Raw genomic sequence first — 11,396 nt, 5'->3', positions numbered from 1 at the left:
AGTATGACTGCTATCCTTCTAAGAAAAAATTTGGACACAGGTACAGAGGGAAGACCTTGTGTTGACACAGGGAGAAGACAGCCATTTACAAGCTAGGGAAAGAAGTCTCATAAGAAATTCTACTGACACCTTGATCTTGGACTTCTAGCCTACAGAACCACAAGAAAATAAATTTCTGTTAAGCCACCCAGTCTGTGGTACTTTGTTATGGCAGCCCTAGCAAACTAGTACAAAGAGGCTGCAGCATTTTCAGATACAGTGTGTTCCATTGTTGCCCCTGGAGAGTGTCTCCAGTGCTCAATGATTAAACTTGATTGTTCCCAGGTATCTCCAGCTTCCATTTGCAGAACTCAATTGGGTCATTCCTGCAGATGGAAATCTCATCCATCACTGTTTGATTTTCCTCCTTTTCTTTCTGGAGATTTCAGGAGATCCTTGTTGTGTTCCCCATGCATGGAGCAGATCAATTTGTTCCCTAATTTCAAGAAGTGAACTCTTACCTGTGGGCCGGAAAATAAAGAGGTGGTAAAATTTGCTTCTGAAACTGTCTGACTCTTCAAGGCAAACTAAAGACTCTCTTTTTGGAGCTGTCTCAAATTCTACGTGGCAATGGTTAAATAATAAATAATTCCTTTTAGACCATATGGCAATTTGATGCTTTAGAGGCAAACTGCTACCTTTTCATTTTCCCTCTGCTGCATCACAATTCATGTGGATCAAGACAACAGGAGCAGGAGGAAGAACATTCTGCATTTTCTCTCCATCTGTTCCTGTGAGGCCAGTGTGATAACAATATGGCATTCACTGCAGGATGACGATGCAAGGCTCAAGACTCAGACCAGCAGCATCCTATTTCATATTAGGAACCTGTACTGCTAGACCCTAGAGGGAAACGTGGCCAATTCCAGGGCCTGAGAATATGACGATTGTGTCCAATGATGTAACAAATAAAACAGAGTATGTAGCTATAAAATTCCAGGGCTCAAGGCCTGGATGGGACTTCCCATCTGTTCAACCTTGGGCAGGTCACCTTCTCATTCTGGACATGAATATCTCCTCTGTCAAGTGGGGACAATATCTGGCTTACTAACATATTGGGCCATTGAAGTAATCAAATGCAGTATCTTGTATAGACATGGGTAGCTGTAAATTAGCACTAACAAAAGCACACAAAAGTTGATTATTATTTTGTTATGATCCCAGACTAAAAAAAAAGTTTAGGGACAGAAGACACTGTTTTCTGCTCTTATTTGCTGAATATATAGAGAGGCAAATATCATTCCCAACCACCCAAGTCCCTGGGTAATTTATGATTGAAAGCTTTGGCTTCATTGCATAACAGAAACGTTGGAAGCACAAAGAAAACCTAGAATGTTAATTTCTCCCATTAAAAAATTCCACATTCAAGGTATTCCTCCCCAAATCATTTCTTTAAGTATAGTGTTATTCATGTAGCAGGGTAATTTCTCTTGTCAGCTTTACTGAGGTATAATTTACATAAAATGCACCAACTTTGAGTATACTATTAAATGAGATTTGACAAATATATGCAGTGGTTGAAACCACCACAATTGGCAGGGTAATCTTTGCAGATAATGATTTATGATTTTCCTGCTTTCCATTATCCAAAATGAGTAGTGGGCTCCAGCTTCCTGGGTTGGAGAGGTTTGTGGCCGTATAAAGGACAAACACGGGCTGTAAGATGAGCCTCTCCGTGACTTTGCTTTTCAGCATCCCCGGGCATGAAGGAGCTTATGCTAGGCGTCCTGGTGGGGAAAAAAGGGAGTGCCTGAGAGGGAGATGAGAATGCAGACAGCAATGAAGAGGATGGGGATGATTATGATTAAATGTCAGGTCCCAATCTCGGGGCTTTTACATGTATTAGCTCATTTGATCCTTGTAACATCCTGTGAGGTACTTCTATTTTGTTTCCCATTTTATGAATGAGAAAACTGAAGCAGTTACCTGAGACATGCTGAGTCTGTTTCTAAGACAACTTGGCTTATAAATGGCAGAGCAAGGGTTTGAACCTGTAGTCTGCTTTACAGCCTAATCTGTGAAAATAAAAGTATTTTCCTAGAACCAGAAAGAAAAGTTGAGAATCTGGAAAAGTGAGAGGGGCTATGATTTTTTTTTTTTTCAAGCTGTGGGAAGCAATGCCCTGCTACTTCAGAGAACAGTTTAACTGGAGAAGACCAGGCAGAGAAAGGACCTAACAAATGAAGATGATGGATTTGTCAGGGCTAAATGATTTGAAGGGGCACCCCAGTGTCATGGTATTCGATAGAGACTCTGTGTTCTTTACTTATGCTTATGGAAAGTTCCCCAATACAAGTGGAGCTTATAGATCTAGCCAGCGCTTTGGAAAAGGGCCTGAAGATAATATTAATCTTCATATGTTCTTAAAATTAATCCTAGTTAAAAAATGTAACCTCTTATTTTACAAAACTTTGAAAAGGGAATTGAAACTCACAGTTCAAATTCTAGAACTGGGTAATACTCTCCAAAGCAGGAACTCTTCTGCCCTTGAAACCATCACTTTCATTAAACTTTTTCTTGGAATGCTAAGGGAGCGAGAAAGACAACATCTGAGATTAACTCACCAGATAACTCTTATTATTTTTTTTTGAGAAGGAAATTTGTCTTGTTGCCCAGGCTGGTGCAATCTCAGCTCACCGTGACCTCCGCCTCCCAGGTTCAAGTGATTCTCCTGCCTCAGTCTCCCAAGAAGCTGGGATTATAGGCATGTGCCATCACGCCCGGCTAATTATGTATTTTTAGTAGAGATGGGATTTCTCCATGTTGGTCAGGCTGGTCTTGAACTCCCGACCTCAGATGATCTGCCCTCCTGCACCTCCCAAAGTGCTGGGATTACAGGTGTGAGCCACCATGCCTGGCTCAGATAACTCTTAAAAAACAAAATGAGACAGGAATACCAATGTTAGCTTCTCAATTTCTTATATTCCAGGATGTTATCTTCTGTGTGTAACCTAGGGGTTAAAATATCATAAGAACCATTAAAGATGAGTGTTTCCGGGTTTACATAAAAGCAAAATAGTAAAATATTATGCTTATATTATAAAATTACATGAAAAAAAGCAATTCTAGAATACAATACTGATTATATCATTTGATTAAAATCATTCTGCCTTTCTTTTATACTTGGTGGTATAGCCTGGAGAAAGCCCTTCCACCTTCACAGGTAGCACCAGTGGAGAACCAGTGGAGCCTCAGCATCACCAGAAAAACCAAGCAAACCAAAATAAAGCCACAGAGGGTCTGAGGTTCCATTGGAACCACAGTCCACAACAGTACACAACAGTAAGTCAAGATACATGAGCTAAACTTAAATAGGGTGACATTCTGCTAAAATAAGATACTTAAATAGGATCAAAGGCTTCTAACACAGTAGAAAAAATTACTAGGATGCAGTAACAAATCCCCCACCTGCCCAAGAAATTGTACTGGGACAGTTGGACACCCACAGGCAAAAAACGAAAAAGAAAACAAAAATCTTCGACCTAATCTCAGATTATGTAAAAATTACAGATCATGGACTTACATATAAACTGTAAAACTATATAAAAGTATAAAACTTTAGGAAAAAACAAACATTTCAAAATTTAGGGCAAAGAGTTGATTTAACACTAAGAAAAGTGCAATCCATAAAAGCAAAAATTGATAAATTAGACCTCATCATAATTAAAATCTTCCACTATGAGAAAGCCCACGTGAAGAGGGTAGAAAGACAAGCCAGAGACGGGGAGAAAATATTTGCAAACCATATATCTCACAAAGCACTAGTATCTGGAATATAGAGAGAATTATCAAAGCTCAAATTAAAAAATAAAGCAAAGAGTCTAGTTAGAAAATGGGCAAAAGACATGAGGAGATAAACAGATGTTCAGCATCATTAACCATAAGGTCAAATTGACTCCTCAGTGAGATATCACTATAGCCCTATAAGAATGGCTAAAAACAAAATTAGTTACAGGAATTGCTGGCAAAGTTGCAGAGAAATCAGATCACTCCTCCCTTGCTGTTGAGAATGTAATATAGTGCCTTCATTCTGGAAAACAGTTTGGCAGTTTCTTAAAACTCAATATGCAATTACAATGTAATGTAGCAATTTCATTTCTGGGCATTGATCCTAGAGAAATAAAAACTTACACTCATATAAAAACCTGTGCATGAGTGCTCATATCAGCTTGATTTATAATGACCAAAAACTAGAGTAAGTTCAGGTGTTCTTCATCAGGTGAAAGAGTAAACGATGGTGCATCTGTATAATGCTCAGCATACTGCTCAGTGATAACAGGGAATGAACAACTGATATGCTCAATGACTTGGATGACTCTCAGAAGAAATAGGTTAAATGAAAAAAAGCTAACACGTAAGGCAGAATTCCATTTATATAGCATTCTTCAAATGACAATATTATAGACGAGGAGAACTGACTAGTGATTGTCAGAGGCTGAGGATAAGGAGGGGTGTTACGGATTGCATTGTGTCTCCCCAAAATGCACATGTGGAGGTCCTAACCTCGAGTACCTCAGAATGGGACCTAATTTAGAAATAAGGTCATTGCAGAGAAAATTAGTTCAGATGAGGTCAACCTGGAGGAGGGTGGGCCCCTTGTCCAATATGAGTGGTGCTCTTTTAAAAGGGGGAAATTTGGAGATACACAGGGAGAACACTGTGGCAGTGAAAGCAAAGATCTGTAAGTCAAGGAACATCCAAGATGGCCAGCAAACTGTCACAAGCTAGGAAATGAAACAGGATTCTCTCACATCCCTCTGAAGGAGCCCAGCTTGCTGAACCATTGATCTTGGACCCCTAGCCTCCAGGACTTGAGACAATACGTTTCTGTTTTAGCCATCCAGTTTGTGGTGCTTTTTAATGGCAATCCTAGCAAGCTAGTACAGGGGCTGAAGGTGGTCGGAGGAAAGTGAGTTTGGCTATAAGGGGTAGTAAGAGAGATCCTCATGGTGTAGGAACTGTTCTGAATCTTGGCTGCATCAGTGTCCATGTCCTGGATGGGATATTGTACTATAGTTTTGCAAACATTGTGGTAAACTGGGTAAATGGTATAGGATCTCTCTGTCATTTTTTACAACTGCATCTGAATCTACAGTTAACTCAAAAAATAGATGTTTGACATCCTGGAAAATATGATATGTTTGAAATTATACTCTTCAATTTAACATAAAAATTTTAGTTAGCATTTAAAAAAAATATGTATTTTCCCAAAATGTTTGAGGTGAATATACTAGCTGTGTAGCTGGAAGACCACAGCCTCAACTTCAGCATGGGTCTAGGAATCTGGCAGGTAGAGACTAGTTAAGAGAAGCCCTGTGGAGAGGAAGGGTAATAATATCCTAAAAGTAGAGGCTTGTGCTGGGGAGAGGAAATATTTAAAATTGGAGCAAAGGTGTAATTGGTATTGATTTTCCCTTTGTGGCTATTTCCCCACAAGAGGCTAGGAGTCTTAGGGCATTGCTTGTCTGTGTCTACCCTTACCCCATCCTGCTCCTCCCTCCCACCACGTTTGAAGGTTTTCTTCATTTTCAGTCAAGTACAGTCTCTAGAGCTCTCCACCGATATGGAGATGACCCACTTGTTCATCTGCAAATAAAGAGCTAAATGAAGTTAGATGGGGAGAGAGTTTGTGTGTTTGGTTTAAGACCAAGAAGGGGTATGGGGAGAGGATGTGAAACTGTATCCTTTTATCCTGTTAAACAAGTTCCTTCTCTTTCATCTTTTGTGCCTCAAGCACAGGCAAAATGTCCATTCTCTTGGTGTCTGCTGATCGGCTTGTCTTCTTTCTTTAGAAAACTTGACAAACTAAATGAGATAATGCAGCAAGGCAGTTGCCATGGGATTAGGTGCAGAGTAGGCCCACCTTCAACAGTGTGGTTAGTGGAAGGATCATTAGCTTTACAGGCTGAGTGGCATGTGTTCAACCCCTTCACTCCCAGCTCAGATGCTGATAGCTTCATGACCTAGGCGACCTAATTACTGACTCAAAGCCTCAGCTTCCTCAACTGTAAGATTGAGATAAGAGGTTTTTTTGGAAGAGGATTAAATGTGATAATAAATCACCAAGATAAGTGCTTAAAATATAGTAAGTACTCAATAAATGTTTATTTCCTTCCTTTCCTCTTTCCTGGAGAGCTGAATGACATTCTTAAGCACCCCTTGGAAGAGATCATGAATGAGATGAGATACTAATCTATTAGTTGTCTATTGCTGCATAAGAAATTACTCCCAAATTTAGTGGTTTGAAACAATAAACACTTACTTTATAATTTCTGTGAATCATAAATCTGCATGTTCCTGTCTCAGGATCCTTCTCAAAGTTTTAATCACTATGCCATTCAGGGCTGCAGTCTCATATGAAGCCTTGACTGGGGAAGGAGTGGCTTCCAAATGTACTCTTGGACTTCGCAGCATTCTGTTTCTTGTGGATTGCTGGATCTGTGTTCTTTGCTGGCAGTTGTCCTGAGCTCCCCCTGAGTTGTCGCATGGGCCTCTCCTAAGGACAGCTCACAGCATGGCAACTGGAGTGTAGCAGAGGAAACAGTAGAGAGCAAGAGGGAATGAGCAAGACACAGGCCAGAGGGTTTTTTTTTTGTAAACCAGACTCATCTCCTTTGTTGTCTTCTATTCATTAGAAGCAAATTGTTAGTTCCAGCTTATGAGGAGAGGGAATTACACAAGGATGTAAATACTTGGAGGTAGGGATCATTGGGAGCCATATGAAAGGCTGCCTACCACCTTTTGCCCTCTAGTCCCTAACAAGTCACATCCCTCTCACATGCAAAGTATATTCAATCATTCCCAAGGTTCCCAAATGCCCTTATTTATAAAGTATCAGCTCCGTGTTCCAAATATCATGATGCATATCAGGTTCAGAGGAGGATGAGACTCCTTGACTATTGACAGAATAGTCTGTTAAGCACAGTTTCTTGAGTACAGTTTCTGTTAATATGAGGATCTTTGAAATTAAAGAGACAGTTATCTGCTGGGTTCCACTCAATATACAGTGGTGGGGCAGGCATAGCCTAACTGCTATAGACATTCCTGTTCAAATGGGAAAAAAGCTAGAGTCCTAGCTGGTCTGTAGACATTTTAGAATTTCCATGGGAAGTGTCCCAATCTTCATAGTTAGTCTTTTTGTTACCACACTTCAAAATTCCTATTTAGACAGTATCCTTATCTTAGCTCAAAGGTGACTGTGGTATGGTGGAGTCAGATGAGGATTTCAATTATGGTCCCTCTCAGCAGTCACTCAGCATTTCTGAACTCAGTTTTCCTATCTGTAAAGTGGGAATCATATTTTCCTCTCACAGGTTGCTAAGAGGATGAACAGGAAAGGAGATGTTACATGTAGAATGCTAGACAGCAGAATACAGAGTAAGCACACGGTAAATGTTAGTTCCCTTCTGCCTTGAGTTAGTGAATGAGTAAAATCATCTGATAAACTAATTCACAAGAAGGTTATTGGAAAGTTGGAAATTGATTTTTATAGGCTTAATATAGCTCCAGTTAATGGCTTGTGGATTCCTGCATGGTTGGGCTCCACTAGAGGCGTCTATTAAGGCAGAAAAAAGGGTAGCGGGTACCAAACAGCTTCAAAGCTAGATGCTAGACCTTCCTGGGCCGGGCTGGGTAGGGATGTTCTGTCAAGATGCCATAGTTCTTGTGCAGGTCTGAAATGCTGTATGAGAGAGAGGCCTCTTCACATGGAGGCTTCCAAGTTGAGTGGCAGTGGTGACTGAGAATGAAAATAAATTGTTTTTCCTGGTTCTGAGGCAGTCATCTTGAGAGGCAGCATAGAATGGGGGTTACAGGGCACAGCTTCTTGTGCCAGACTTCCTGGGATTGAATTGTGGCCCTATCATCTGTTAGCTCTATGACCTTGGGTAAGTCACTTTATTTTTTTGTTGCCTCATTCCCAATAGTGATAGTGTCTACCTCATAGGGTTATGGTGAAGATTAACTGAGTTAATTTAAATGAAGCAATTAGAATCATGCCTAGCACAGAGTAAGCGTTATATAAATGTTGATTATTATTACTATTTCAAGCTTGGGAAAGCTGCTCAAACAGATTTGGCCATAGTCAGCCATCTTACCCCAGAGTACTCATACTGAGTACAACAGCAGGAGGCACCTGGAAATAAGCAGTAGCTTATTATAATAGACTTAATTGTAATATCTCCCATTTATACAGCGTAAATAGTACTGAACCCTATTCTTGGAGCATTATAATGTAAGGTTTTAATTAGGAGGAAAAAGTATAAAACAGGAACCCCTTGAGAAATATTTGAAACAAAGGGAAAGTAAACAACTTGGTTGTTTAAGACTTGGTTGTGGAAGAACCAAGACAATCTGGGACAAGAGACAACCCAGAAATTAGCCAAAGCAGGCATCCACCCCTCCATGCCCGGACTGGAAGGACAACAAGAGGATGCAGGCTAATTAGAGGCCTTGGAATGGGTTTGCTCAATAGCAGCTAGAATGATGGTGGGAAAATCTGGTGGGAACAAGAGCCATAACAGATGTCACTGCACAGATGCTACCAAGTCAGAGAGAAAGAGAGAGAATGTCTGGCTTCTTCCTTGTTCCCACCTTCCAGTCTCTCTTGGGGTCTACTGTTGGCCAACCCAGCCAGGAGCCAGCCAAGAACCACAGCCTGTAGCCATCAGCCCCCTACCATAAGAAGCAGACCATTGGAAGTATGGAAAATCGATTTGAGAACAAGAAGGCCCAGGACTGGCTCAATACATCATTATCATAAAAATATGAAGAAGGCACTTTTATTCCCCATTTTACAGATATTAAGGCTGAGGGAGATTAAGTTAATAATTCAGGTATTCATAGCTGGTGAAATGGTAGAGGCAGGAATAGAATGCAAACTGGCCTGACTTCAAGGTCCATGTCTGTCCACTGTGCAGAAGGCTTCTTGACTCAGTCTTACTTGCATGTGCTCCATTCCCAGACTTACCAACATTGCAGCCCAGGTCCTTATGCAGAACCTCTTCACTGTATTTGACTGTTCTTGGGGACTGCTGGGTCATGCTTGCTTGACTCAAAGATGTGTTACTTTTTGTTTTTAGAGATAGGGCCTCAACTCTTTTGCCCAGGCTGGAGTACAGTAGCACGATCATAGCTCACTGCAGCCTTGATCCCCCAGGCTCAAGCACTCCTCCTACCTCAGCTTCCTAAATAGCTGGGACTGGGACTACAAGCACACCCCACCACACCTGGCCATTATTATTATTTTTTTTCATAGAGACAGGATTTTGCCATGTTGCCTATGTTGGTCTTGAACCCCTGAGCTCAAGCAATTCACAGGCCTCAGCCTTCCAAAGTGCTAGGATTGCAGGCATGAGCCACCATGCCTGGCCAAAGGGGTGTTCCTGTAATGGCAGCTCTTCAGGTCTTTGGGTGAGTAAGTTGGGGATGGAGGTCTTTGAAGTCCAAAGGCCTGAGCTTTTCTAAGTCACGCCATGGCCCAAAGCCTCTGTCTCGTTGGGAACCAACCTGATGCTTCAGAATCACATCGTGGGAGCTTTTAAAAGTTAAGTCTCTTCATTGCTGAAGACTATGAATCAGACAAGCTAAGAGGAGCCAGGAATTTAAAGTACTCTATGTGTTTTTAGAACTTTCTAGATTTCTCCAAAGCCGAGCCCTAACTGGTATCCCTTGGTCTTACCATCGGCTCTGATGGCCTACATGTGTGGTCAAAAGTTTCTTTCTTCAAATTAAGTTAGTCATTAAAGGTCATATTAGCATCCCGGCTGTCGGAGCATCTGGAGTGAATATAGGGGAGGTCAGGAAAATTTTCTGGCCCCAGAACCCTACATACAGCCTCACTGGCATAGACTAGAATGATTTGTACACATTACTAAACTGTATTTGATATGCAAACAATCTAGTCAGTATTTGGCTGTCTTTGGAAGAAGGAACTCTCTGTCCTGTTTACATTTTGCTGCTTCTATTTGATATGCCAACTTTTTATATTCACTTTTAAGAGTTTATAGAAGATCTCTACCAAGAGGGGCTGCTTGACACACAAAGCTGTCTCATGTCCGCCATCCCCAGATACTCAAACTTCTTAGGCTAGCCTGGAACAATCTTGGGGCTGATAATTTAGAGACATAGCTTACAGGGTAATTCAATACATGATTGTCTCTAAATTGGAGTCTTACCTAGAGGTTTTTTTGTTTGTTTGTTTTGTTTTTTTTTTTTTTTAAAAAAAAAAGATAAATCAATACCAGAATAAAATTCAAGTTGCTAGAGGCCTTAACTCTGGATGCACTTTAAAATAGAGGCAGTGAGCTATAAAATATTTATGCAAATATTTCACCAATGGGAGTTCTGAATCTGATTAAATTGGTCTGTGGGATGAGTTTGGGCATTTATATATATGTATATATATTTAAGTTTCCCAAGTGATTCTAATAAATTAATGAATTGAGAAGAACCTATTGTGATGCCTTTCTACTTCAAAACCAGGTAAGCCTAGCTTCAGAGGCTGGGGTCTCCCATTTAAAAGCTATGTGATCTTAGTAGTCATTCAATTTCTTTGAGCCAGTGGTATGACAGGAGACTTGGGTGAGGTAGAAGGAGCTGGGGGAGGAGCCCACCCTAGATGTTGGCAATAATGGGGTACATTGTCTGTGGAAAATGTCAAGCAATAACAACAGCAAATCAAAGTCCATCTGCTTTTTGTTTTCACTAAACACTAGCAATTTTAGATAGCATTAGAAATAAAGTACTCTTCCCCAAAGGGATGGCTGTTTCTACTCTCATCTCCCCCCTACCGTCTGGTATGCCACTGAACTTGTTTCCTCATCTGTACAGCTGGGTAAAATAAAGATAAAAATACCTACTTTGTAGGATTGTCTTACAATTTAGAAAAAGTTTGTACAAAGTGTCTCTTAATCACTATCCTAGAGTGACTCTCCAGCCAGACTGCCTGGCTGGAATCCCAACTCCATTATTTCAACTTTGAGTGAGTTACTTAGTTTCTCTTATTCAATTTTTCTCACCTGTAAATGGGGATAAGAAATCACCTACTTTATAGCACTGCCTTGAGGTAATAAATACAAAGTATGGTGAATCATGCTGCCACATAGTAAACCCTCAATAAATATTAGCTATTATTATTGGCATACACTTTGATTTTCATTTACTTGTAATTATCATTTTCTAGTAAATAAATATTTGTTAAACACCTATAGCTCTAATAAGTGCCATTTATTTTCTTATCCAAAATACAAGGTTCCCTATTGTATAATGATGTCTAAAGAGTGAACTCTCTCAGCATCCCTTGGTGCCAGGTACCTTGTCTACTCTAAAAATCTTACACTTTCATCCCTTTCATCAAA

This window comes from Cebus imitator, unplaced genomic scaffold (assembly GCF_001604975.1).
Source record: "Cebus imitator isolate Cc_AM_T3 unplaced genomic scaffold, Cebus_imitator-1.0 Scaffold500, whole genome shotgun sequence".
NCBI lineage: Eukaryota > Metazoa > Chordata > Mammalia > Primates > Cebidae > Cebus > Cebus imitator.
The sequence above is the reverse complement of the archived record's forward strand: the minus strand, read 5'-3'. Positions refer to the sequence as shown.